This window comes from Bombina bombina, chromosome 7 (assembly GCF_027579735.1).
Source record: "Bombina bombina isolate aBomBom1 chromosome 7, aBomBom1.pri, whole genome shotgun sequence".
In the NCBI taxonomy this organism is placed as follows: domain Eukaryota; kingdom Metazoa; phylum Chordata; class Amphibia; order Anura; family Bombinatoridae; genus Bombina; species Bombina bombina.
Genome location: NC_069505.1, coordinates 186,939,706 through 186,965,026, shown reverse-complemented (window position 1 = coordinate 186,965,026; position 25,321 = coordinate 186,939,706).

The following is a 25,321-nucleotide window of genomic DNA, read 5'->3' as shown; positions in this document are numbered from 1 at the left end:
TCTTGTATGAGTCTCCCTTCCCAAAGTAGGTTAAGAGTCACACATTAGACTCAGAAATACGCCTCATATGTTTTAATTAGTGGTTATGTAGCTTATTAAATGCATATAGAACCTAAGCATAGGGTCAGTGAGAATAGGCTAGAGAGGACTCTGGCACTTCCTCAAAAACCTTAAAGCAACTTGTATTTCTTCACTGTCAGGCAAGGGCTCATTTTTATTTCAGGTTACTGACTAGGTGTTTCTCTGTCCTTTAGAGTTTGACATTTTAATTACAGTGTATATTCCTTACCTACTACCGATTGGAACATGAATAGCAGTCACATGCCAGCACAAAGGCAAAACATGATACAAACTACCCTAACTGCAGCCATATACCTAATGCCTAGTTTAGCTCATTAGAAGGTTGCACTTCTGAGGGTTGTATAGCCTCCTATACACTGATTCAAAATGGTTTTCTTACAGACATGTATATCTTTCTTGGGAAGTTACCCTTATTTTTGTACCTACCTTAGTTAGGATTTACGCACGATGTAAATAGAGGATAAGTTTATTCTGTAGAGTGCATTATAGTTCTGAGTCCTCAGCATATTCCCATATTTGGTATGCTAACTAGCTCCGCCCTCCCACCCCTCCCACCCACCCTATTATATTTTGAGCGGCTCTCGCCCGCTGCATCCCCTCTCCCCATAAAACCTATTGAGCTTCCTCCTCCCCAGCCTTAACCTTTCATGTTTAGATATCCAAACCTCTTCGTATATAGCTGGGAGAGGACCATTTTAGCTTATGTTACCTTTCAGACGCTCTATAACAAAACTGAAGTCTTTTCTATGAGTCAGCCCACATTTTATTGTAATGTTTAAGACAATTGAATACGCTGTATTACTAATTATGTTATGTCTACATTGTTCTGTTTACGTTTTGGGGCATACCCTATATTCTGTATCTGTATATGACTTCAATAAAAATTATTAAATATATAAAAAAAAAAACAAAAAAAAACTAACATTACTTTAAAAATAAACTAAATTTATATTAATCTAAAATTACAAAAAATAAAAAGTCTAAGATTACAGAAAATAATAAACCAAATTATCAAAAATCAAAACATAAAACTTAATCCCTATGAAAATAAAAAAGCCCCCTAATCTAAACTAAACTACCAATAGCCCTTAAATGGGCTTGTAAAAGAGCTGAATACCCTTTTAAGGGCAGGTAAGAGCTGAATGCCCTTTTAAGGGCAATGCCCATACAAATTCCCCTTTAGGGACAATGGGTAGCTTAGGTTTTTTTAGTGTTAGTTTTTTTATTTTGGGGGTTTGGTGGGTGGGGGTTTTACTGTTAGCCGGGAACTTACTGCTAGATTTAGAGTTTGGCGTTAGCCGTCAAAAGCAGCGTTAAGGGGTCCTAACGCTGCTTTTTACCGCCCGCTGGTATTTAGAGTCAGCCAGGAAAGGGTCTAACGCTCACTTCCTTACCACGACTCCAGGCTACCGCAGATCCCCTTACGCCAATTGCGTATCCTATCTTTTCTATGGGATCTGCCTAACGCCGGTATTTGGCATCTTGGAAGAAGTGAGCGGTAAACCCTCTACCGACAAGACTCCTACCGACAAAAAAAGTCAGTAGTTAAGAGCTTTATGGGCTAACGCTGGAATATAAAGCTCTTAACTACTGTGCTATAAAGTACACTAACACCCATAAACTACCTATGTACCCCTAAACCGAGGCCCCCCCCACATCGCCGCCACTATAATAAAAATTTTTAACCCCTAATCTGCCGACCGGACACCGCTGCCACCTACATTATACCTATGAACCCCTAATCTGCTGCCCCTAACATCGCTGACACCTATATTATATTTATTAACCCCTAATCTGCCCCCCCCAATGTCACTGCTACCTAACTACAAGTATTGACCCCTAATCTGCCGACCGGACCTCGCCGCCACTATAATAAATGTATTAACCCCTAAACTGCCGCACTCCCGCCTCGCAAACACTACAATAAATATTATTAACCCCTAATCTGCCCTCCCTAACATCGCCGCCACCTACCTACAATTATTAACCCCTAATCTCCGCCCGCTACTATAATAAAGTTATTAACCCCTAAACCTTAGTCTAAACCTAACCCTAACACCCCCCTAACATAAATATAATTTAAATTAAACGAAATAATATTCCTATTATTAAATAAATTAATCCTATTTAAAACTAAATACTTACCTAGAAAATAAACCCTAATATAGCTACAATATAACTAATAGTTACATTGTAGCTATTTTAGGATTTATATTTATTTTACAGGCAAGTTTGTATTTATTTTAACTAGGTACAATAGCTATTAAATAGTTATTAACTATTTAATAGCTACCTAGTTAAAATAATTACAAAATTACATGTAAAATAAATCCTAACCTAAGTTACAAATACACCTAACACTACACTATCAATAAATTAATTAAATAAATTACCTACAATTATCTAATATAAAATACAATTACATAAACTAAACTATATTACAAAAAACCCCCACTAAATTACAAAAAATAAAAAAATATTACAATAATTTTAATCTAATTACATCTAATCTAAGCCCCCTAATAAAATAAAAAAGCCCCCCAAAATAAAAAAAATCCCTACCCTATTCTAAATTACAAAAGTAATCAGCTCTATTGCCAGCCCTTAAAAGGGCTTTTTTCGGGGCATTGCCCCAAAGTAATCAGCTCTTTTACCTGTAAAAAAAAATACAACCCCCCCCAACATTACAACCCACCACCCACATACCCCTATTCTAACCCACCCAAACCCCCCTTAAAAAAACCTATCACTAACCCCATGAAGATCTCCCTACCTTGAGTCGTCTTCACTCAGCCGAGCCGAAGTCTTCATCCAATCCGGGCGATGTGGTCCTCCATCCGGTAGAAGTCTTGATCCAAGCGGCAAAGGAGAGGTCTTCCATCCGGGCGATGTCTTCTTCCAAGCGGCATCTTCTATCTTCTGTCTTCCGGATCCATCTTCATCCCGCCGACGCGGAACATCCTCCTTCCCCAACGGACTAACGACGAATGAAGGTTACTTTAAGGGACGTCATCCAAGATGGTGTCTCTCGAATTCCGATTGGCTGATAGGATTCTATCAGCCAATCGGAATTAAGGTAGGAAAATTCTGATTGGCTGATTCAATCAGCCAATCAGATTGAAGTTCAATCCGATTGGCTGATCCAATCAGCCAATCAGATTGAGCTCGCTTTCTATTGGCTGTTCCGATCTGTTCCAATCTGATTGGCTTGGAAGAAGACATCGCCCGGATGTAAGACCTCTTCTTTGCCGCTTGGATCAAGACTTCGCCCGGATGAAGGACCACATCGCCCGGATTGGATGAAGACTTCGGCTCGGCTGAGTGAAGATGACTCAAGGTAGGGAGATATTCAGGGGGTTAGTTGGGGGGGTATTGCATTTTCTTTTACAGGTAAAAGAGCTGATTACTTTGGGGCAATGCCCCACAAAAAGCCCTTTTAAGGGCTGGTAATAGAGCTGATTACTTTTGTAATTTAGAATAGGGTAGGGAATTTTTTTATTTTGGGGGGCTTTTTATTTTATTAGGGGCTTAGATTAGGTGTAATTAGATTAAAATTATTGTAATATTTTTTTATTTTTTGTAATTTAGTGTTTTTTTTTTTTGTATTATAGATTAGTTTATTTAATTGTATTTTAGTTTAGCTAAACCCCTAATTGTATTGTAATTGTATTTTAGTTTAGCTAATTGTAGGTAATTTATTTAATTAATTTAATGCTAGTGTAGTGTTAGGTTTAATTGTAACTTAGGTTAGGATTTATTTTACAGGTAATTTTGTAATTATTTTAACTAGGTAGCTATTAAATAGTTAATAACTATTTAATAACTATTGTACCAAGTTAAAATAAATACAAAGTTGCCTGTAAAATAAATATAAATCCTAAAATAGATACAATGTAATTATTATTTATATTGTAGCTATATTAGGGTTTATTTTCTAGGTAAGTATTTAGTTTTAAATAGGAATAATTTATTTAATAATAGGAATATTATTTCGTTTAATTTAAATTATATTTATGTTAGGGGGTGTAAGGGTTAGGGTTAGACTTAGGTTTAGGGGTTAATAACTTTATTATAGTAGCGGCGACGTTGCGGGCAGGAGATTAGGGGTTAATAATTGTAGGTAGGTGGTGGTGATGTTAGGGAGGGCAGATTAGGGGTTAATAAAATTTATTATAGTGTTTGCGAGGCGGGAGTGCGGCGGTTTAGGGGTTAATACATTTATTATAGTGGCGGCGAGGTCCTGTCGGCAGATTAGGGGTTAATACTTGTAGTTAGGTTGTGGCGACGTTGGGGGGGGGCAGATTAGGGGTTAATAAATATAATATAGGGTTCGGCGATGTTAGGGACAGCAGATTAGGGGTTCATAGGGATAATGTAGGTGGCGGCGTTGTCCAGTCGGCAGATTAGGGGTTAATAATAAAATGCAGGTGTCAGCGATAGCGGGGGCGGCAGATTAGGGGTTAATAAGTGTAAGGTTAGGGGTGTTTAGACTCGGGGTTCATGTTAGGGTGTTAGGTGTAGATTTAGAGAGTGTTTCCAAATAGGAAACAATGGGGCTGCGTTAGGAGCTGAACGCTGCATTTTTGCAGGTGTTAGGTTTTTTTTCAGCCCAAACTGCCCCATTGTTTCCTATGGGGATATCGTGCATGAGCACGTTTTGCCATCTTACCACTACCGTAAGCAACGCTGGTATTGAGGTTTGAAGTGGAGCTAAATTATGCTCAACGCTCCCTTTTCTGAGCCTAACGCAGCCACTCAGACAACTCTCAATACCAGCGTTGTTTAAAGGGTGCGCTGGGAAAAAAAGCAGCGTTAGCTACGCGGGTCTTTACCGACAAAACTCTAAATCTAGGCGATAGTATTTTTAAATGTAAAATAGCTGTTTAACTTAGGGCATTGCCCTACAAAAGGCCCTTGTGGGGGGTTTGCAGTTTAGGGGTTAATAGGTTATTTAGGTTTCATGCATTGTGTGGGTTGGCGGTTTAGGGGTTGATAGTGTTGATAGGTACTTTGTGATGTGGGGGGTTGGCAGATTAGGGGTTAATAGTGTTGTTGGCATTGTGGGTGAATGGTGAATTCGGGGTTAATACAAATATTAGATAGATTGCAATGTGGGTGAATGGAGGATTAGGGATTAATACATATATTAGGTAGATTGCGATGTGGCTGAATGGCGGGTTAGGGTTTAATACATTTATTAGGTATATTGCATTGTGGGGGTTGGCGGTTTAGGGGTTAATACTTTTAATATTAGTTGCGATATGAGGCGGATATAGGGGTTTTGATGTGTTGGGTTTATTTTTGGGAGGCGGGTTAGACTTTTATGGGAGATTTAAAAAAAAAAAATCTTATGCACCGGCAGTTTCTAAACTGCCGTAAGTCACTGGCGACTCCAGAAATGTGTATTTAAGCACATTTCTAGAGATTGCTAGTTTATCCGACTTACGGTAGTTTATGAACTGACGGAGGGTTTATGTGATTCCCCGATGTGCGAGGTGAATTTACAGCAAACGGGTTTCAGCAGTTACGCTGAAGCCAGAGTGGTTGATTAATGGAATAGACCTTCATTAGAGATGGCAATGACACATATTATAAGTGAATTGAAGAAAACATGGTGTGCGCTTGATGGGGCATTGTTATGAGCTTTATTCTTAAAAAAAAAAAAAAAAGGTAATTTCAAATATGTTTCAGATTTTGCTTTTTGAAAAACTTCTCTTCCTCTCCTGAATAAATGAATATTTTCTTCTAACATGTACAGAGGTGTCTCTATCCAGCAGTAAAGCAGAGGGAGGTGTTCTTATCAGCCAATGGGAAGGATGTACAAAACCAATACTGCAGTATGTTTCATTTTACATTTAAACTGCTTATTCTTAACATATTTTAGGCAGAACAATATGCTAAAGCTATTATGAGAATGAATTACTTTGGAAGGCAATATGCAATATAAACAGACTCAGTTGGCCTTTGGGTTCTCTTTCTTTATTTTCTGTCTATAATAATCAGGTGTTTAACACATCTTTAATAATAAAATGCTGTTCTGTATTTTATGTATCTGCTTGTTATTTAGTGTTGCTGTTGTTACAATTTTTCCTTCTGTGTCTTATTCACTCATTGGTGATACTTTGTTTACAGGATTACAGGGCCAGACCTATAAGTGATAGTAAATCCTAGCGTTTCTCAAACTCTAGGATTTACCAGTGGAACAAATAAAGGGGACTTTCAGTCATGAAGTATAAAATATTTCATGCTGAAAGTTCCTTTATATGCCTGCATATGCCATGCTGAGTTCCTCAGGCAGCCAACGGCAGAGCACTATTTTTCAGTGAGGTGATCTTAGCTAATAGCTTTTGCCGCTATCCAGCATAATGCCAGCTGGGGCACACAGCTATTGGCTAAGAGGTGGAAACATCACCTCATTGAAAAAAATAGCGTTCTGCTGCGGGTGGCCTGAGTTGCTCAGCGTGGCATTTGCTACAGGCACATAAAGGAACTTTCTGAATGAGGTATTTTATACTTCATGTCTGAAAGTCCCCTTTATTTGTTGCACTGGTAAATCCTAGCGTTTCATAAATGCTAGGATTTACCATCACTTTGAATAAAGCAGGCAGGCATCTAGGGGTCAGGTAATTCTGAAGTGCAAACCTCTTACTATTGTGACAGCTTAATGCAGCCTAAGAGGAATATTACTGTAGGCTCCACAGCTTTCTCTTAGATTGAGGTATATATGGCAATAGGGAGCCACCATCATAATGATCACATTACCATATATTTTCTGGCCAAAATGATAGAGCACTTAAAGGGACATGAAAGACAAAATAAAACTTTGAGGATTCAGGTAGAGTGTACAATTACATATTCCTTCAAATTGACCTCTTTCTCTTGATCTCCTGTGTAGAAACGTAGCTAATTTTTCAGAAAAGCATACTGAGGTATATTAAAGAGTGTGCACGTGTCTTGAGATATTACTGTTATAAACATTATTGCAAACACTGCTGCAATATAGTGCTCAATACACAAGCACACTTCTGAGACTACCTCAGTATGCTCTCATGGAAAGGGACTTCCTAATTCAACAGCAGTTGTTCTGGTACATAACACTCTTGAGTTTTTATTTACATGTAGAAAATCACATATGTCATGTAGAGAATGGTGAATGTCTGGGTAGCTTAGGTAAGCACGTACAATTCTTGATTCACTGATATTGTCCATTATAAAAGATAGTTTGGAGTTTTATCCAGTGACCTGGAGATCTTGAGGTGTTTATCTGGGTGATGATAAACAATTAGGGGGTGAAACCAATTAGTTCATAAGCATATATAGGTGATGGATATATGATATAGTGGCTTTTAAAGGATTGAGGTTACAGTTAATTGGTAAGAGGCAGAAGGCTTGGAGTTATATGAAACATTGGGATTTTCTTGGTACTTATTTGGCATAGTTGGCAGCTGGTGAGCAATGTCTAAACAGTCATTTAAATTTTCTGGAATAGCCTGTACAATCCAACTGTTGAAATCCATTCAGAAGTAAGGGTGAATGTGCATTGGTAGAAAGCTGTATAGGAAATGGAAACACTTACATCACTGAATTCTGTAAATAAACCTGACCCAGGAAACTCCAAGAAGTATCGAACTGTCTCCCTTAGAAACTAATGAAGCTCTCTGGAGTGTAGAATCTTGCAAGGGAGAGCGAATATTGCAGAGAGCACTGGGCACAATAAAATATTTTTTCTGAAGGACACAGGAATTACATTTTGCTTTTTTCAGTACTTTAACTTTTAGCATTTGCTTCCAGTTTCACATACATATGTTTTTCTATCAGCTTATTAAGTACATTGGATATTTTGAGACAAACTCTACAGCATACATTTAGTGACAAAAATCAATGAGAACTGCAAGGATAAAATGCTTAGAGAACACTGTGACAACTGTGAGAGAACTTCAGACACATACAACCCACTCGGTAAGAATGGTTTCTACTTGCTACTTCAAAGAAAGAAATTAGGAACTGTACTTTGTATTGTGATGTTACAATGTGTATGTTATACTTTCTGTATGGTTTATAAAGTGCTTAGTTTATTAAGCACTATGCTGTACTATGTGTCTCACCTTCACATACAGAAATGCAGGTTACACCTTTTGGGAAATTGACAGCTACCAAGTTAAAATTTCCTTTAGAGAATCCCATGAAGAACATCCTACCACTGATGGAACTTTTTAAATAACATCATCTGAGAGGAGCTGATGGAAAATACTTGCGAAGCAGTGCCAATTATCAGAAAGATGGACCACACTAGGTTTGTTCACATGGTGCCTAGCATGACATAAAAAATACTATCATCACATAAAAATACTCTGAAGTAACTTTTTTAATGCTGATTCACAGCAGCTGATTCGCTGTTGTGTACAAGGCTTCTACAACACCAAGAAACTACCATCATTAATGCCCCTTTAACTTTGTCCAGCAAAATGAATACAACATTGATTTAATTTAAGAGCCACAAGCTTTAGTGTCAGTTACAAATGTTCTACAGTTAGATAAATCTTAATAAAATGTCTTTAAGCAGCTGCTCACCAAACTGATAGTGTTTCAGGGTCATGTTAACCATGACAAAGCAACAGAGCAGTACGCAATGTTTTGTGCCTAATGCCCTTTGCCATGAAAACATCAAACATTATTAATTTAAAAGCTGATCATGCATGTCTTCACAGCTGATTTCTTTTTCTTATGAGTGTCATGATTACGGCATTTGATGTTTTTCATACGTTGGGCATGTTATTTACAATTAGCAGGTTTATCTTGTGTTTTTATACCTTCTGGATCGTATCCAAATAGAATGATCTAACTACTTCCTTATACTAGCTAATGTGTAGTGTCTTGTCAGCATAGAATGGTTATTGACCTAAAGACGTTGAGTGTTTCTTATTTTTAAAGCAATTAAAGCACCTGCAGCGCTAGAGTTTTCCACTGTCTTCCAGATACTGTGAATTACTTTTGTATCTGCTTTGGATTTGCTGAGAAAGAAGAAGTAATTATATTGTTTTCAGAATCTATGTTTTATGCTTAAAGTCATTACACTTTGACATACAAATCAACTATTACTTTAAAGGAACTATAACATCTTGAGATTGTTAATTATGTATAGTAAAAAAAAAAGTTGTGCTATACTTTGATTTTAATTTTGCCCCCATTTCCTAAAAGTCTGTAATTTTCAAGTTCTGAAATTTAGAAGTGCATGTGGTAGGTTTCACAGACCCAAACCAGCTACATATCTGTTCCTCAATTGGCCTCATCAGGGATGATGATCTGATAAATAAAAACTGCAAAAGAATGGAATTTTTGTTATCAAACTGGGCCTTGACTACCATTGTCTACTCCAGTAACAACTGAAACAGAATGAGTCAGTTTGTGTCTTGTGGATAAACTTTGAATTCATACAAAAATGTTCATATTCCACCCCCTAGATAGTTGCCTCTATGACAAGCTAGTTACTTTTCAAGGCATAAAACCCCTAACTTGTTGTGAGGCAAATCAAAAAGTGTTAACAGTGGCTCATCTTCACACATCTCCTGCGGTTTTCAGGAGGTGTCTGGTGTCCGTATACTATACAGGGCATCCGCCAGTAAGAGCTAGGCCATCTATTGATGTATCTGCCCTAAACTTGCAGTATTCATTCCCCAGTACTTCCTCTACTTTGATCCGTATTAACCACTGAAGACTTTCCTCTTTCAGCTCTCAACCCATTATGGTGATTTTACAAATCTCATACCGCAATTGACAATGCTTCCACATAGAGATGTCACTCAAAGCCCTGTGCTCTGCTCCTTGCCTCAACTTAGCATCCAAGCAAATATAAATTACATGGAGCACCAGGGTCTATAGAACACAACATTTATTTAGTCATCTACAATAAAAGAGCAGATTTCAATGTCAAAAGTAGTTAAGACTACGGTTTATGCCGGAACGCATCAGCTGGTTTATCCAGTAACATTTAACACTTTTCATTGAACTATCTCTGCTGTTTTATTGTATGTGACTAAATACATTTTATATTTTATAGACCCCGGTGCTCATCCAAATAAAGAAAGTAGTGTTAAGAGTTAGTCTACTTCAAATAATTTGCAGCAAACAAGGTGTTAATATATTCCAAAAAAATTACACTCATCTATTATGTTTGTTTATTGCAAGACTGCAGACAAATATTGTAGTTAAAATAAATGTATTTGTTGTCCCTTTACAGGATGATAAGAGCCAGAAAAATAATATGTATTTAATGCTTGTTTCCTTACAAATATTTTGTCATTACTTATATTCAACTTGAGCACAATTAGGAGAAAAAAAAACCAGAATAAAAAACAGATGGGTTTCTATAAAGCATATTGTCCAAAGGTTATTCATTAATTCCCTAAAGGAACAGTATCTGGTTCACTTATCCCTTCAAATTCCTTTTAAGTTTCGTCCTTTTGTAAAATCAAAAGAGTTCATGTTCAGATAACATTTGCAAGACTGTTCATACTGTTTGAGGGTGAGGTGTGTTACTTTGGGTGTGTCTCTATTTACTGGATAACAACAATTGCATATAGAAATGTCATGCTCAATACTATCTACCATTCTGACCTATATACTGTAACCTACAGGGACAAAAGATTTAATTCAAAACCAATCATATTTTGCCAGAGTTTAAAGAAACATTCATCTACAAAATGTTCTATATGAATATAAAGTCATGCTAATAAAACATGTTAAAGGGATATGAAACCAAAAAAATATTATTTTTGTGATTCAGAAAGAGCATACAATTTTAAAAGGTTTCCAATTTACGTCTATTATCAAATTTTCTTTGTTCTCATGGTATTCTTTGTTGAAGAGATACCTGGATAGGTGTCTGGAGCACTACATGGCTGCCATCTAGTTCTCTTGCATATGGATAACATTCTTGCACGTCCCGGGAGAACAAAGAACATTTGATAATAGAAGTAAATAAGGTCTAAACCCCCTATTCCGTCCTCCGTACTGTAATACCTTATCTAAATAAATAAGACAACACACACCATTGTTGGGAGAAAGAACCGGTCATGGTCCACGTTTATTAAATAAACGCTTTAACTAGTGCCTAAGCGTTACTCTAATTACCCTTAGGCACTTAATCAACCTAAAATCAAAACTTGGCAACAAGTTCATAATAATCATCGTTGGCGGCATCTCTCCCTATCCTAACCCCTACTAGCAGATGGTCAAGGCCCCTTCCGATACCTGCAGCGTGACACCCGGCTGTACACGCCCAATGGCACTCAGAGAGAGTTGTGATGTTGAGAGATCTTCGGCCCACATTCGCGAGGGAGGGGACCCCCAGGCCGGCGCCTGGCGGGCATAATCCCTTCCTTCTTTCTGGACCGTCACTCTTCTCTCTTTGTGCCCGCTCCCCAGGGCATTGACCACCCGCCTGCTGGGGCATATCCAACAAACCCGGGAAGGCGACCCCTGTCAGCAGAGTCATACAACCCAACCGCCAGGGGTGGATGGCTATATTAAAGACTCGGTCTTACTGCAGGCTAGCTCAATTAAACCTACCCCTGCCGAGTCGGCTTACCCTACTCAGCCGCTTCGTTGCCGCCATTCACTTCTTCCATGGGACAGGTGGGCGGGAAAACCTTCTCCTTGAAGTCTGGAAACCGAAAGAGGCTGAAATCACTGCTGCAGGACCCTATAAAGGTAAGAACAGACACCGCCTCTCCACATGCAACATTGTAACAAAACATAACTTAGCATTTCTCCAGACTTCAAGTTGGTAATCCCTTAATGTTGTTACTGGCCCACTAGAGGGCCCTCCACTATCATGAGGTCTAAACCCCCTATTCCGTCCTCCGTACTGTAATACCTTATCTAAATAAATAAGACAACACACACCATTGTCGGGAGAAAGAACCGGTCACGGTCCACGTTTATTAAATAAACGCTTTAACTAGTGCCTAAGCGTTACTCTAATTACCCTTAGGCACTTAATCAACCTAACATCAAAACTTGGCAACAAGTTCGTAATAATCATCGTTGGCGGCATCTCTCCCTATCCTAGCCCCTACTAGCAGATGGTCAAGGCCCCTTCCGATACCTGCAGCGTGACACCCGGCTGTACACGCCCAATGGCACTCAGAGAGAGTTGTAATGTTGAGAGATCTTCGGCCCACATTCGCGAGGGAGGGGACCCCCAGGCCGGCGCCTGGCGGGCATAACCCCTCCCTTCTTTCTGGACCGTCACTCTTCTCTCTTTGTACCCGCTCCCCAGGGCATTGACCACCCGCCACAAGAGCCAAGCGAACTCTTGCCGCCACAACCAAACCAACAGGCACCTATTAACTAAATAACAACAGTAACAGTAACCATAATAACAGAATTCACATAACAACATTACCGAACTTTATGAAATGACCCTCAATAGGGCTCCCCTGACGTCCCTTAGGAAAATGTCCAGCCCAACGTCCGTCAGGTGGACACCATCAGGCCTAAATAAGTCCTTTTTGTCGGCCATGATAGTTTCGTGCCTGACTACGAAACCCCCCAAGCCCATGACCGTCCTTCCCATCTCCCTGTTGACCTTTTTGCGCACGTTATACGCAGCCTTCTGAGTGACAATGTGTCTCCAATGCAGTCTAGCAACCACATTCGACCACCCCACAGTCATCTCCTTCATCCAAGTGTGCACCCAATGCACGTCTGCTGACATTCTTTTAATCAGGTCCAATGCGGGCAGTGCCCCCAAATCATTCCCCCCGAGGTGCAGCACTAAAATATTAGGCCGCTCCCACCTTCTGTGCGCCTCCTGCAAGAGCGCCGGCAAATCAGCCCACAACAATCCCCTGCGCCCTAACCACCAAAAGCTTGCCTTGGACGTTGGGAATCCAAGCTGCTGTCCCTCCGGCGACCGCAGCACCCTGATGTGAGCCCAGTGGATGTATGAATGCCCTACAATCCACACGCGAACTGGAGGGGTTTTCACATTTACAACACCTGGTAAAACAGAGTAAACCATCATGAACTAACAACCCGCACAAATTGACCAAATTAAAGAACCCCAGCCACCAGAAACTCCCAGCCCCAAAACTGCTACTTAATTTTGCCCCTTCGTCGGTCTAATGTATGTTCTATACTGTGTAGACTTCCATCTACCGAGGAGTTTAATCTCCGCTGCTGGGAGGCACTTCTGTGCCGCACTAGTCACTGCGCCTATCCTGAAGGAATGCGAGCAATCCTATTGGGGTCCAACCCCGCATTCTCAGTCGCCTTAGCGAGCACCCTGCAGAATTGGAACACAGACAAGGCTGACCCGTCCTCATGTACAAAGAACAGCTCGCCTCCCGCCGGTCGCACCATCATGTATTGTTCCACGCACCTGACCGGACAACTGTCAATAAAATCCTGCTTCGTAAGGGGCAACCAAGCTCCCCTGCCTTCTTGGTCAGTTTTGGACCTTGGCACGAACAATAGATGACCCCCGTCCGTCACCCAGACGTGCTCCAATCGTACTCCTCCTGAGCCCTTCACCTTAGCAGACGCCACCAGCTCACCCACGCGGAGAGCTCCCGCAAATGCCACTGCGAAGGCCGCCCTAAACAGCAGCCTCTCATAATCTGACTTACACACATATGCCACACTTAAGGCTAACAGCCTCAGTCTGTCCTGTGTGATGGGCTCCCTCCGGTCCTTCGGCCGGGGAGCCACGCTTCCCCACCCTTTCAACACCTTCCTAACAAGGAAAGCTCCTGAGTGGTCCGCGTGACCCAAAGCTTTGTTAAAGAATGCTACAGCTGACAGCCTCCCTGCCGCACCAGCCCTACTGACCCCGTCACGCCTCAGCTGCGCCAACCAGTCTAACACCTGCACCCTAGTGGCCCTTTGTACCTGCACGCCCTTTTGTAGACAGAAAGCTTCCCAGCTGCTCCAGTGGCTCCTGTACGCCACCCACGTCCTGGGCGCCAAAGATGCCTTAACTAATGGTAAGATGCTTGCCCAATCTCCAACAGCTGCCAAAGAAAAGATGGGCATGTTAGACCCTCATCCGCTGCCATGGGAGCTGCTTCCCTAAACTGCCCCCATTTAAATCGAGAGAGTGCATCAGCAATAACGTTTTGCACTCCCGGGACGTGTTTGGCGGTGAAGTGTATGTTGCGCTGTAAGCAGCGCAACACCAAGTGCCTCAAGTAGCACACGACGGCTGGTGATGACGCAGACAGCCTGTTAATGGCGTACACCACACTCATGTTGTCTGTCCAGAACACCACTGACCTGTTGGCCAACTTCTCTCCCCAAATTTCGATAGCCACAACGATGGGGAATAGCTCCAACAAAGTCAGGTTTTTTACGTAACCTGACGCCACCCACTCCCGTGGCCATGGAGCAGCGCACCACTCCCCATCCAGATACGCCCCATAACCGAAACCGCCCGCTGCATCCGTGAACAGGTTCAGCAAACGGTTCGATACCGACGGGCGTCTCCATAAGCACACACCGTTAAAGCTCTGAAGGAAATGGTCCCAGACCGCCAGATCCTCCCTCACCTCAGATGTGACGCGTACCCATTTAGCGTGGCCAGTCGGGCCCTTCAAGAGGCCCTCCAATCGACGGTTAAAAACCCGTCCCATAGGTATAACTCGCCCAGCGAAATTCAGCAAGCCCAGTAAGGACTGTACGTCCCTGATGGGGACCTTGTCCCTACCACTGGCTGCTCGTACCGCCACCAGCATACGCGTTACCTTTTCCATTGGCAACCTGCATATCTCCAGCACCGTGTCAATTTCAATCCCCAGGAAAGTGAGACACGTGCAAGGGCCCTGTGTTTTATCGTCCGCAAGCGGGACGCCAAAATGCCTCATCATATCCTGCATAATGCCCATGAGCTGTTCACACTCCGTTGAATCTGCTCTCCCTACCAATAAGAAATCATCAAGGTAGTGGGCCAATGCTCCCCCCCCCTGAAGCCTTGTATACCACCCAATGGAGGAAAGAGCTGAAGCACTCAAACAGCGAGCAAGACAGGGAGCACCCCATCGGCAAGCAACAATCCACGTAATATGCCCCCTCAAACTTCGTGCCCATCAGTCTGAAAGCCGAGGGATGCAAGGGCAGCAGCCGAAATGCTGACTCGATGTCCAGTTTCGCTAAAAATGCACCCGGACCGCATGCCCTGACCACGTCCAGTGCCTTATCAAATGATTGATAATGTACCAAACTCATCTCGGAGTCAATAGTGTCATTGACAGAGCTCCCTTTTGGAAAGGACAGGTGATGTATCAACCTGAACTTTCCTTCCTCCTTTTTTGGTACGACCCCCAATGGCGAGATCACCAAATCTCCCAATGGACAATCCGCAAATGGGCCAGAGACCCTGCCCAATGCGACTTCCTTAGCCAACTTTTCCCTCACCACATGCGGGAATTCGTAGGCTGTTTTCAGGTTTCTATGCACCGCAGAGCCCATAACCCTCCCAGTAACTGGAATATGAAAACCTCCCTCCAACCCTGACCTGAGCAATTCGGCCGCCTCCCGGTCAGGGTAGTTAGCCAGCTATATCTGCATGGCCGATAACTTAAGCGGGGTTGGTGCCCTTGACCGTAACTCCAGGCTTAGGAGCTGGTTTGATCTGTCCCTGCTCTCTCCGTTTCCCACACTCAACTCCTGGGTGGGGCCCCGCACAGAATTTGCAAATGTGCCGAAAGGAGCATTTACCCTCCCTGTCACACTGCTTGTCTTGGAACTTCCAACACTCCCTACCTCGCCTGCCGAGCCGTGCCCCTTGGCGTGGCTGCGTCTGACGCGCCGCCACCGGGGAGGGGGAACCTCCCTCCAGCCCCAGTTTTGACCACAGGTGCATGTCCTGCGTGCCAAAATGCAGCAAGGGGTTACCCACCATTTTCCTCCTGAAGGCCATGTCATACTCTCGCCATGCGCCTTCCTTAAACCTCGTATGGATATCCTCCACCGTCTCCTGGTAATTAAACAGATTGTGCCCCTGCAAGGGCCACCTGTCCACATAGCACGCGGCCAAGACCCGGAAGCCTTTAAGCCATTCCTCATATGTCTCTGCCCTGCACACTCTCTTAGGGCCTGACCCATCAGCCGCCCTCTCTTTCGCCCTATAAGCATCCAGGGAGAGGTCAAACACGTTAATGTATTTACCCTCCTGAATCTTCTTTACGACCTTCTGCTTTAGATGTCCGTAAAGTGAGTGTACTAAACAGGGGTAAGTGTCCCCTTGTGCCGCCACCTTACGAGGCACCGGGCCTGACGGGGCCATAGCGCCCCCTAGCCCCTGCGCCCCTTGAACCTCCATTGCCTGGCCTTTGGCTCCTGCCCTGTCCTTAGCCTGCGCCGCCGCCATCTTCTTTATCCACCTGAACATTCTGCGCTGCCCTTTACCCACTAAGCCTAGATCCTCCCCGCTGTCAGAACCAGACCCACTCGTGGAAGACCCCGTGTCAGTGTGCATAATGTCAGGTGTATGGCACTCACCTTCTCCTGGCGTCTCTGCTCCTGCTGGCCCTTGCTAAGTTGCACCCAGTTGACCGTTGCTGGGCCCCGTTGATCCTGAATCCATTTGAACTGCCGTCTGTTCCGGCACCTGCTGGGACAAAACAACTTGGGGAGTACTCCGGTCTACAGGAGGTGCATCAACAGAAGCACCCACCCTCTCACCCCCTTGTCTCGCACCCCCAGGTATGCCCAAAGCTCTAGCCACAGCACTCCTAATAACCTGCTCCTGCAGTACCCCCTCCCGGGCGTGATCACTAAACCCAGGCGGGGGCCTAGCGCTATTAACCTCACGCAGCGCTGCTTCTACTGCCCTTCTAATTGTGTCCTCATTCACCCCACATTGAATCTGCACCATATCATACTGCCTGTCACGCTCCATATCACCCTGTCTCAAACGTTCCCCAGCCGGAACCTGGCTTGACTGCTGATAACCATGCGTTATCCCCGCATGGGCCCTCCCCCCATGCTGGCCATACCCGACTTGGGAACCATACTGTTGACCTGCCCTATACATTGGCCTATCATCCCTCTCCATAGACCCCGTGTGTCCATGCATCACTCCTTCATCCTCTCTTGCAACCATTTGTGCATCATTTGCAAAACTTCCCATATTTCCGCCATATGTGCCCCTCACACTTGCCGCCGCAAACTCCTGGGGCCTCCGCCCCACACATACATTTAATTGTGCCTGCGCCTGTGCGCTAGAGCCAGGTCTCACATCCGCTCTTGTTACCACCTCAGAGCCCCGACCGGGATTTATCCCTGCTTGCGCATGCGCACCAGCCCTGGGCCTATCAGCCAGCCTCACATCTGCGCCACACGACTGCCATGCACTGCTTGGACCCACCACCTCTGTTGCGTGAGGTAAGTGCCCCCTCTCACACACCGCTGGCCCCATTGCTGACCCTCCCGCGACCGGTAGTCTCCCCAAGTTACCTGTGGAGCTCCGGTCGCGTGAGGATGTCTTCTCCGTTTCCTTCCGGCTCCCAAGATGGCGGCCGCTACTCTCCTCCTCCTCCTCAGATGAAATCTCGGAGGAGGAGTTCTCGCGTGAGCCGCCATCTGAGGGAGCCGTAACCGCTGCGCACTCTGCAATCCCAGGATTAGGCCACACACTCCCCACCTCACCGCCGTCCGCCCCAACGGCACCCGAGCCCTGCACCTGACCCACCGCGGCCATCCCTGAGAGGGACTGCGCTAGGGCTAGGACCGCCGCCATGGCCACCGGCGGCAAGGCCGCAAACTGTTCCCCTATGCTTGACCCCAATGGGCCCTGAATACCCTGCAAGGCCTCATGGCCACCCCTGGGCCCACCCTGCGCCTCACTATCTGCCTCCTCGGACCTTTGGGCCTGCGCATCCACATTGGGGCAACCCTCTAGGCCCCCCTCACCCTGGGTCTGCAGACTAGGGCCTGTATCCCCCAACCCAACCCCTTTCTTCCCCTTCCCCTTATTAAAACGCCTGGCTGGTGGGGACTTTTGGGGTGTGGGGGGTACCAGATCCTCAGACTCAGGGTCTTGTCTTTGCTTTGCAGGTCCCTTCTTCCTGGCAGACAGCTCCACCACCTCCCTGTAACGCTTGGGAGGCACAGATTTCCTCCTGGATCTCTCCATGCTCCACTCTTCTCAGCAAAAACTTCAAAAACCTTCTCCTTGAAGTCTGGAAACCGAAAGAGGCTGAAATCACTGCTGCAGGACGCTATAAAGGTAAGAACAGACACCGCCTCTCCACATGCAACATTGTAACAAAACATAACTTAGCATTTCTCCAGACTTCAAGTTGGTAATCCCTTAATGTTGTTACTGGCCCACTAGAGGGCCCTCCACTATCATTAGAAAGTTATTTTAAATGGTTTGTTCTATCTGAATAATGAAAGAAACATTATGGGCTAGATTACGAGTGGTGCTTGAGCGTTAATTGCGCTTGAAGTAATATTTTTGCGTTTGTCGGGTTGCGCTCGTATAATGATTTGAAAGTAAACTGTTTTTGCTCTTGCACTAACCCCACAAGTGCAAAAATCCAAAGTTAGAATATTGCGTGCGTGTTCACATATTCCCCATAGAAATCATTGGAGAAAAAACTCTTGCGCAAACCCAGTCGCATAATCTCATTTGCACTAACTCAACATAAAAATATGAATATTTCATATTCCAATGTTCTTTAAATAACAGAATATGTTCTATTTATTCATAAATACACACACATACGATATATATATATATATTTATTTTTATATATATATATATATATATATATTGTATTTTGGTACAATATATATCTATACCTATACATAGATGATTATATATAGGTATAGATATATACATATATATATATATATATATACCGTTTCCAAAAAAAGTATGTGAACCCTTTGGAATGATATGGATTTCTGCACAAATTGGTCCTAAAATGAGATCTGATCATCAGCTAAGTCACAACAATAGACAATCACAGTCTGCTTAAACTAATAACACACAAAGAATGAAATGTTGCCATGTTTTTATTAAACACACCATGTAAACATTCACAGTGCAGGTGTAAAAAGTATGTGAACCCTTGTATTTAATAACTAGTTGAACCTCCTTTGGCAGCAATAACTTCAACCAAATGTTTCCTGTAGTTGCAGATCAGACGTGCACAACGGTCAGGAGTAATTATTGACCATTCCTCTTTACAGAACTGTTTCAGTTCAGCAATATTCTTGGGATGTCTGGTGTGAATCGCTTTCTTGAGGTCATGCCACAGCATCTCAATCGGGTTGAGGTCAGGACTCTGACTGGGCCACTTCAGAAGGCGTATTTTCTTCTGTTTAAGCCATTCTGTTGTTGATTTACTTCTATGCTTTGGGTCATTGTCCTGTTGCAACATCCATCTTCTGTTGAGCTTCAGCTGGTAGACAGATGGCCTTAAGTTCTCCTGCAAAATGTCTTGATAAACTTGGGAATTCATTTTTCCTTTGATGATAGCAATCCATCCAGGCCCTGACGCAGCAAAGCAGCCCCAAACCATGATGCCCCCACCACCATACTTCACAGTTGGGATGAGGTTTTGATGTTGGTGTGCTGTGCCTCTTTTTCGCCACACATAGTGTTGTGTGTTTCTTCCAAACAACTCAACTTTGGTTTCATCTGTCCACAGAATATTTTGCCAGTACTGCTGTGGAACATCCAGGTGCTCTTGTGCAAACTGTAAATGTGCAGCAATGTTTTGTTTGGACAGCAGTGGCTTCCTCTGTGGTATCCTCCCATGAAATACATTCTTGTTTAGTGTTTTACGTATTGTAGATTCGCTAACAGGGATGTTAGCATTTGCCAGTGACTTTTGTAAGTCTTTAGCTGACACTCTAGGATTCTTCTTCACCTCATTGAGCAGTCTGCGCTGTGCTCTTGCAGTCATCTTTACAGGACGGCCACTTCTAGGGAGAGTAGCAGCAGTGCTGAACTTTCTCCATTTATAGACAATTTGTCTTACCGTGGACTGATAAACAGCAAGGCTTTTGGAGATACTTTTATAACTCTTTCCAGCTTTATGCAAGTCAACAATTCTTAATCGTAGGTCTTCTGAGAGCTCTTTTGTGCGAGGCATCATTCACATCAGGCAATGCTTCTTGTGAAAAGCAAACCCAGAACTGGTGTGTGTTTTTTATAGGGCAGGGCAGCTGTAACCAACACCTCCAATCTCATCTCATTGATTGGACTCCAGTTGGCTGACATCTCACTCCAATTAGCTCTTGGAGATGTCATTAGTCTAGGGGTTCACATACTTTTTCCACCTGCACTGTGAATGTTTACATGGTGTGTTCAATAAAAACATGGCAACATTTCATTCTTTGTGTGTTATTAGTTTAAGCAGACTGTGATTGTCTATTGTTGTGACTTAGATGATGATCAGATCACATTTTATGACCAATTTGTGCAGAAATCCATATCATTCCAAAGGGTTCACATACTTGTTGGGATTCCCATACAAATTCTAGAGTACAGTTCTTCACAATATCATAAACCCTACTGACCTGTAATGTATTTGTTTTCAAATTTTTTTATTTTTAACAAACTTTATTGAGACAAAAATAAGAAATGCATATCACAATGTGACCATAATCAATAACACTCAACACCATGTACCTAGCAAACTGAAAATAATAACATTTGATAATCCAATAATAAGATTATTGTAAATGTTCAAGTCCAAGGGGCCTATTTATTATTGTGCGAGCGGACATGATCCAATATTGTCCGCTGCACATCGATAAATGCAGACAGCGATTTATCATTGAACCAACACCAATTGGCTGCTAGCAGGGGGTGCCAATCAACCTGATCATATTTGATCAGGTTGATTTCTGGCAAAGTCTGTCCGCCGCCTCAGAGTAGGCAGACAGGTTATGGAGCAGCGGCCTTTAGACCACTGCTTCATAACTTCTGTTTCCGGCGAGCCTGGAGGCTCACCGGAAACACGGGGCATCAAGCTCCATACAGAGCTTGATAAATATGCCCCAAAATCTCACTTAATTAAGTGGTGGCTTAAGCCATTCAGAAATATTGCCGGATAAAAAGATATCTCCTCCAATTAAATGTTCATCCCAATGTATACCAAAGTAAACCACCTGATGGATCCAATATACATGTATTTCGGTTTTGTTGAGCCTGAAGCACTGGGGAATTTGTAATAAACTCAATAAATTAAGCATTTTGAGAGCATAGGCATAGGAAGATATCCTGCCATACATAGACCCCCTCAGAATGTGCTACTGGATACTGTTGAACTTTTTTGCTCACTGTTATAAATTGTACTCCCGTGTCCAAAAACGTTGGAAGATTATGGTTTCCAGCAACTGTGTAGCACAGTTTTTGCAGTGCAATCTGTAATGCTAAACATGGTGCAATTTGTGCTTCATCATTAAGAGTTGTTGCTTTTATTAGAACATTGGTTGATAACTTTAATTTGTGTGCCTTTCTTTAGGAATATCCAATGGGTTTATCAGCTATAATTCTCTAGGCCTTTTAAAGGTTTCAAACATGCATTTGATAAAATTGTAGTGGAGACAAAACATTGTGATACCCGATCTTTGTTTACATTTTCCCAGTTGATAAAGGGACACATCAAAAAATCTTCTCTATACTGACTTGTCCAGAGTTTCTTTTGATTGGAACAGCCAATAGGATGAAGAGGATGCTCCGCGCCGGATGTCTTCAGGATGGACCCGCTCCGCGCCAGATGGATGAACATAGAAGATGCCATCTGGATAAAGACTTCTTGCCGCCTGGATGAGGACTTCTCCGGCTGGATGAAGATAGAAGAGACCGCCCGGATGAAGACTTCATGCTGCCTGGATGAGGACTTCTCTGGCTGGATGGATCCTTTAAGCGGGACTTCAAGAACTGTAAGTGGATCGTCAGGGTTAGTGTTAGGTTTTTTAAGGTTTTTTTGGGTGGGTTTTATTTTTAGATTAGGGTCTGGGCATGTAAAAGAGCTATATACCCTTTTAAGGGCAATGCCCATACAAATGCCATTTTCAGGGCAATGGGGAGTTTAGGTTATTTTTTATAGGTTTTTTATTTGAGGGGGGTTGGGTGGTGGGTTTTACTGTTGGCTGGGGGTGTTTGTATTGCTTTTTACAGGTAAAAGAGCTGTTATCTTTAGGGCAATGCCCCACAAAAGGCCCTTTTAAGGGCCATTGGTAGTTTATTGTAGGCTAGGGTTTTTTTTATTTTGGGGGGGCTTTTTTATTTTGATAGGGCTATTAGATTAGGTGTAATTCTTTTTTATTTTTGATAATTTGGTTTTTATTTTTTGTAATTTAGTGTTTGTTTTTGTAACTTAGTGTTTGTGTTTTTCTGTAATTTAGTACTTTTAATAATGTTTAATTGTATATTTAAAGGGACAGTGAAGTCCAAAAAAAACTTTCATGATTTAAATAGGGCATGCAATTTTAAACAACTTCCCAATTTACTTTTATCACCAATTTTGCTTTGTTCTCTTGGTATTCTTAGTTGAAAGCTAAACCTAGGAGGTTCATATGCTAATTTCTTAGACCTTGAAGACTACCTCTAATCTGAATACATTTTGACCACTAGAGGGCATTAGTTCACATGTTTCATATAGATAACATTGAGCTCATGCACGTAAAGTGACCTAGGAGTGAGCACTGATTGGCTAAACTGCATGCCTGTCAAAAGAACTGAAATAAGGGGGCAGTCAGCAAAGGCTTAGATACAAGATAATTACAAAGGTAAAACGTGTATTTATATGACTGTGTTGGTTTTGCAAAACTGGGGAATGGGTAATAAAGGGATTATCTTTCTTTTTAAACAACAAAAATTCTGGTGTTGACTGTCCCTTTAAATAATTTGAGTAGGGTTAGGTTTCTTTAACATGTAATTTAGTTTATTTAATTGGTATTTTAATTTAATTGTAGTATAATAGTTAGGTTAGGTTAATTAATAGTTTAAAATAGTTTATTTTAATTCTACAGGTAAGTTTTAGTTTATATTAAGATAGGGATGTTGTAATTTTAATTTAAAGTTATGGGGTTGTTAGGTTTAGGGGTTAATAGCTTAATTTAGTTTTTGGCGATGTGGGGGGCTGACGGTTTAGGGGTTAATAGGTTTAGTTAGTGGTAGTGATGTTGGAGGCCAGAGGTTTAGGGGTTAATACTTTTATTTATTTAGGTTGCGGCAATGTCGGGGAGCGGCGGGATAGGTGTTAATAACTTTATTTAGGTTGCGGCGATATATGGGAGCGGCGGGATAGGGGTTAATAACTTTATTTAGGTTGTGGCGATGTCTGGGAGCGGCGGGATAGGGGTTAAACATTTTAGTATAGTGGCGGCGTTTAGTGACAGGGTATAAATAAAGTTGGGAAAAAGCCGAATAGACGCAAGATCGATGACTGCTAGTTAACAACAGTCTGATGCTCATCGCCCTGTACTTGGTGCGCGGCTTTTTGCCGTCTTTTTTCATAAATAAGGAGAGCGTATTGAGATCTGCAGCCGCAATGTTAGGCGATGTTAGACGAGCGTATTGACAGCTTGATACATATCCCCCTTAGTATGGGTTGATTCTGTGTACATAGATTTGCAGGGGAGTAATGGCATTAAAGGGACAGTAAAATCAAAATTCAACTTTAATGATTCAGAAAGAGCAGGCAATTTTACCAATTTACTTCTGTTATCTAATTTGCTTTGTTCTCTTGGTATCCATTGTTGAAAAGCATGCATAGGTAGGCTCAAAACCAATGCACTACTGTGAGCTAGCTGCTGACTACTGGCTCACCCAGTGTGTTCAGCTAAGGTCCAGTAGAGCATTGCTCTCCTTCAACAAAGGATACCAGGAGAATGAAGCAAATTTGATAATAGAAGTAAATCTGAAATGGGAAAATTGTATGCTCTATCTGAAACACAAATGATTTTTTATTGGTTATGTCCCTCTAAGGTCTATTTCTCAACTCTGTATGTTACATTTATAACATCTATAGCACAAATCTATATTCAGCATGAATAACCTTTAGATTATAATGTATCTTAAACAATGACTATCTTTAGGTAAAACATTTTATTTAAAAAAGATAAATAAATCCTATTTAAATAAAAAAATAGATTTTTTTAATATTATTTAGATGTTTGTCCTCCCGGTTATGTATTGTTTGTGTACACATTTAAAGCAACATTAAACATTAAATAAAAGTTAGATGCATTCAAAGCAAAACTTTTTCTTTCATGATTTAGATAGAGGATGTGATTTTAAAGAACTTTCTAATTGAATTAAATGATTAAGTTTTATTTCTTCTCCTTGTATCTGATGTTGAAAAGCAAAGACGTAAGCTTAGGAGCATGCCCATTTCTGGAGCACTATATGACAGCAGTTGCAAGAATGTTATCTATTTACAAGAACACTAGAGGGCAGCACTATTTCCTGTCATCTAGTGCTCTAGATGCCTACCTAGATGTCTCTTCAACAAAGAATATCATGGGAACAAAGCAAAATTGATAATAAAAGTAAATTGGAAACATTTTAAAAATTATATGCTCTGTCTGAATCACAACATAAGTTGTTTGGGTTTCATATCCCTTTAAATATAGACAAAATAAAAAGTGACCACGGGCGCCACCATGTTGTTGGGTATTTTCTCATTGATAAGAACGTAGCTTAATATTTCAGGGGTACACTGTTGTTATATCGCTTGTGTATAACAGCTAAAGCCTCTGAGATATTGTAGGATACGGAAGATACTCTAGAAATGTTAAAGGGACACTGAACCCAAATTTTTTCTTTTGTGATTCAGATAGAGCATGAAATTTTAAGCAACTTTCTAATTTACTCATATTATCAAATTTTCTTTATTCTCTTGGTGTCTTTATTTGAAATGCAAGAATCTAAGTTTAGATGCCGGCCCATTTTTGGTGAACAACCTGGGTTGTCCATGCTGATTGGTGGAAAAAATTCATCCACCAATGAAAAAGTGCTGTCCAGAGTTCTTAACCCAAAAAAGCTTAGATGGCTTTTATTTCAAATAAAGATAGCAAGAGAACGAAGAACAATTGATAATAGAAGTAAATTAGAAAGTTGCTTAAAATTGCATGCTCTATCTGAATCACAAAGAAAACAATTGGGCTCAGTGTCCCTTTAACCCTATAGAATCCTACTATATACCACACTATTGTGAAACAAGACAGCAAAGAAGCATGTGACTGCGTCTGACCAATCATATACAAGCTC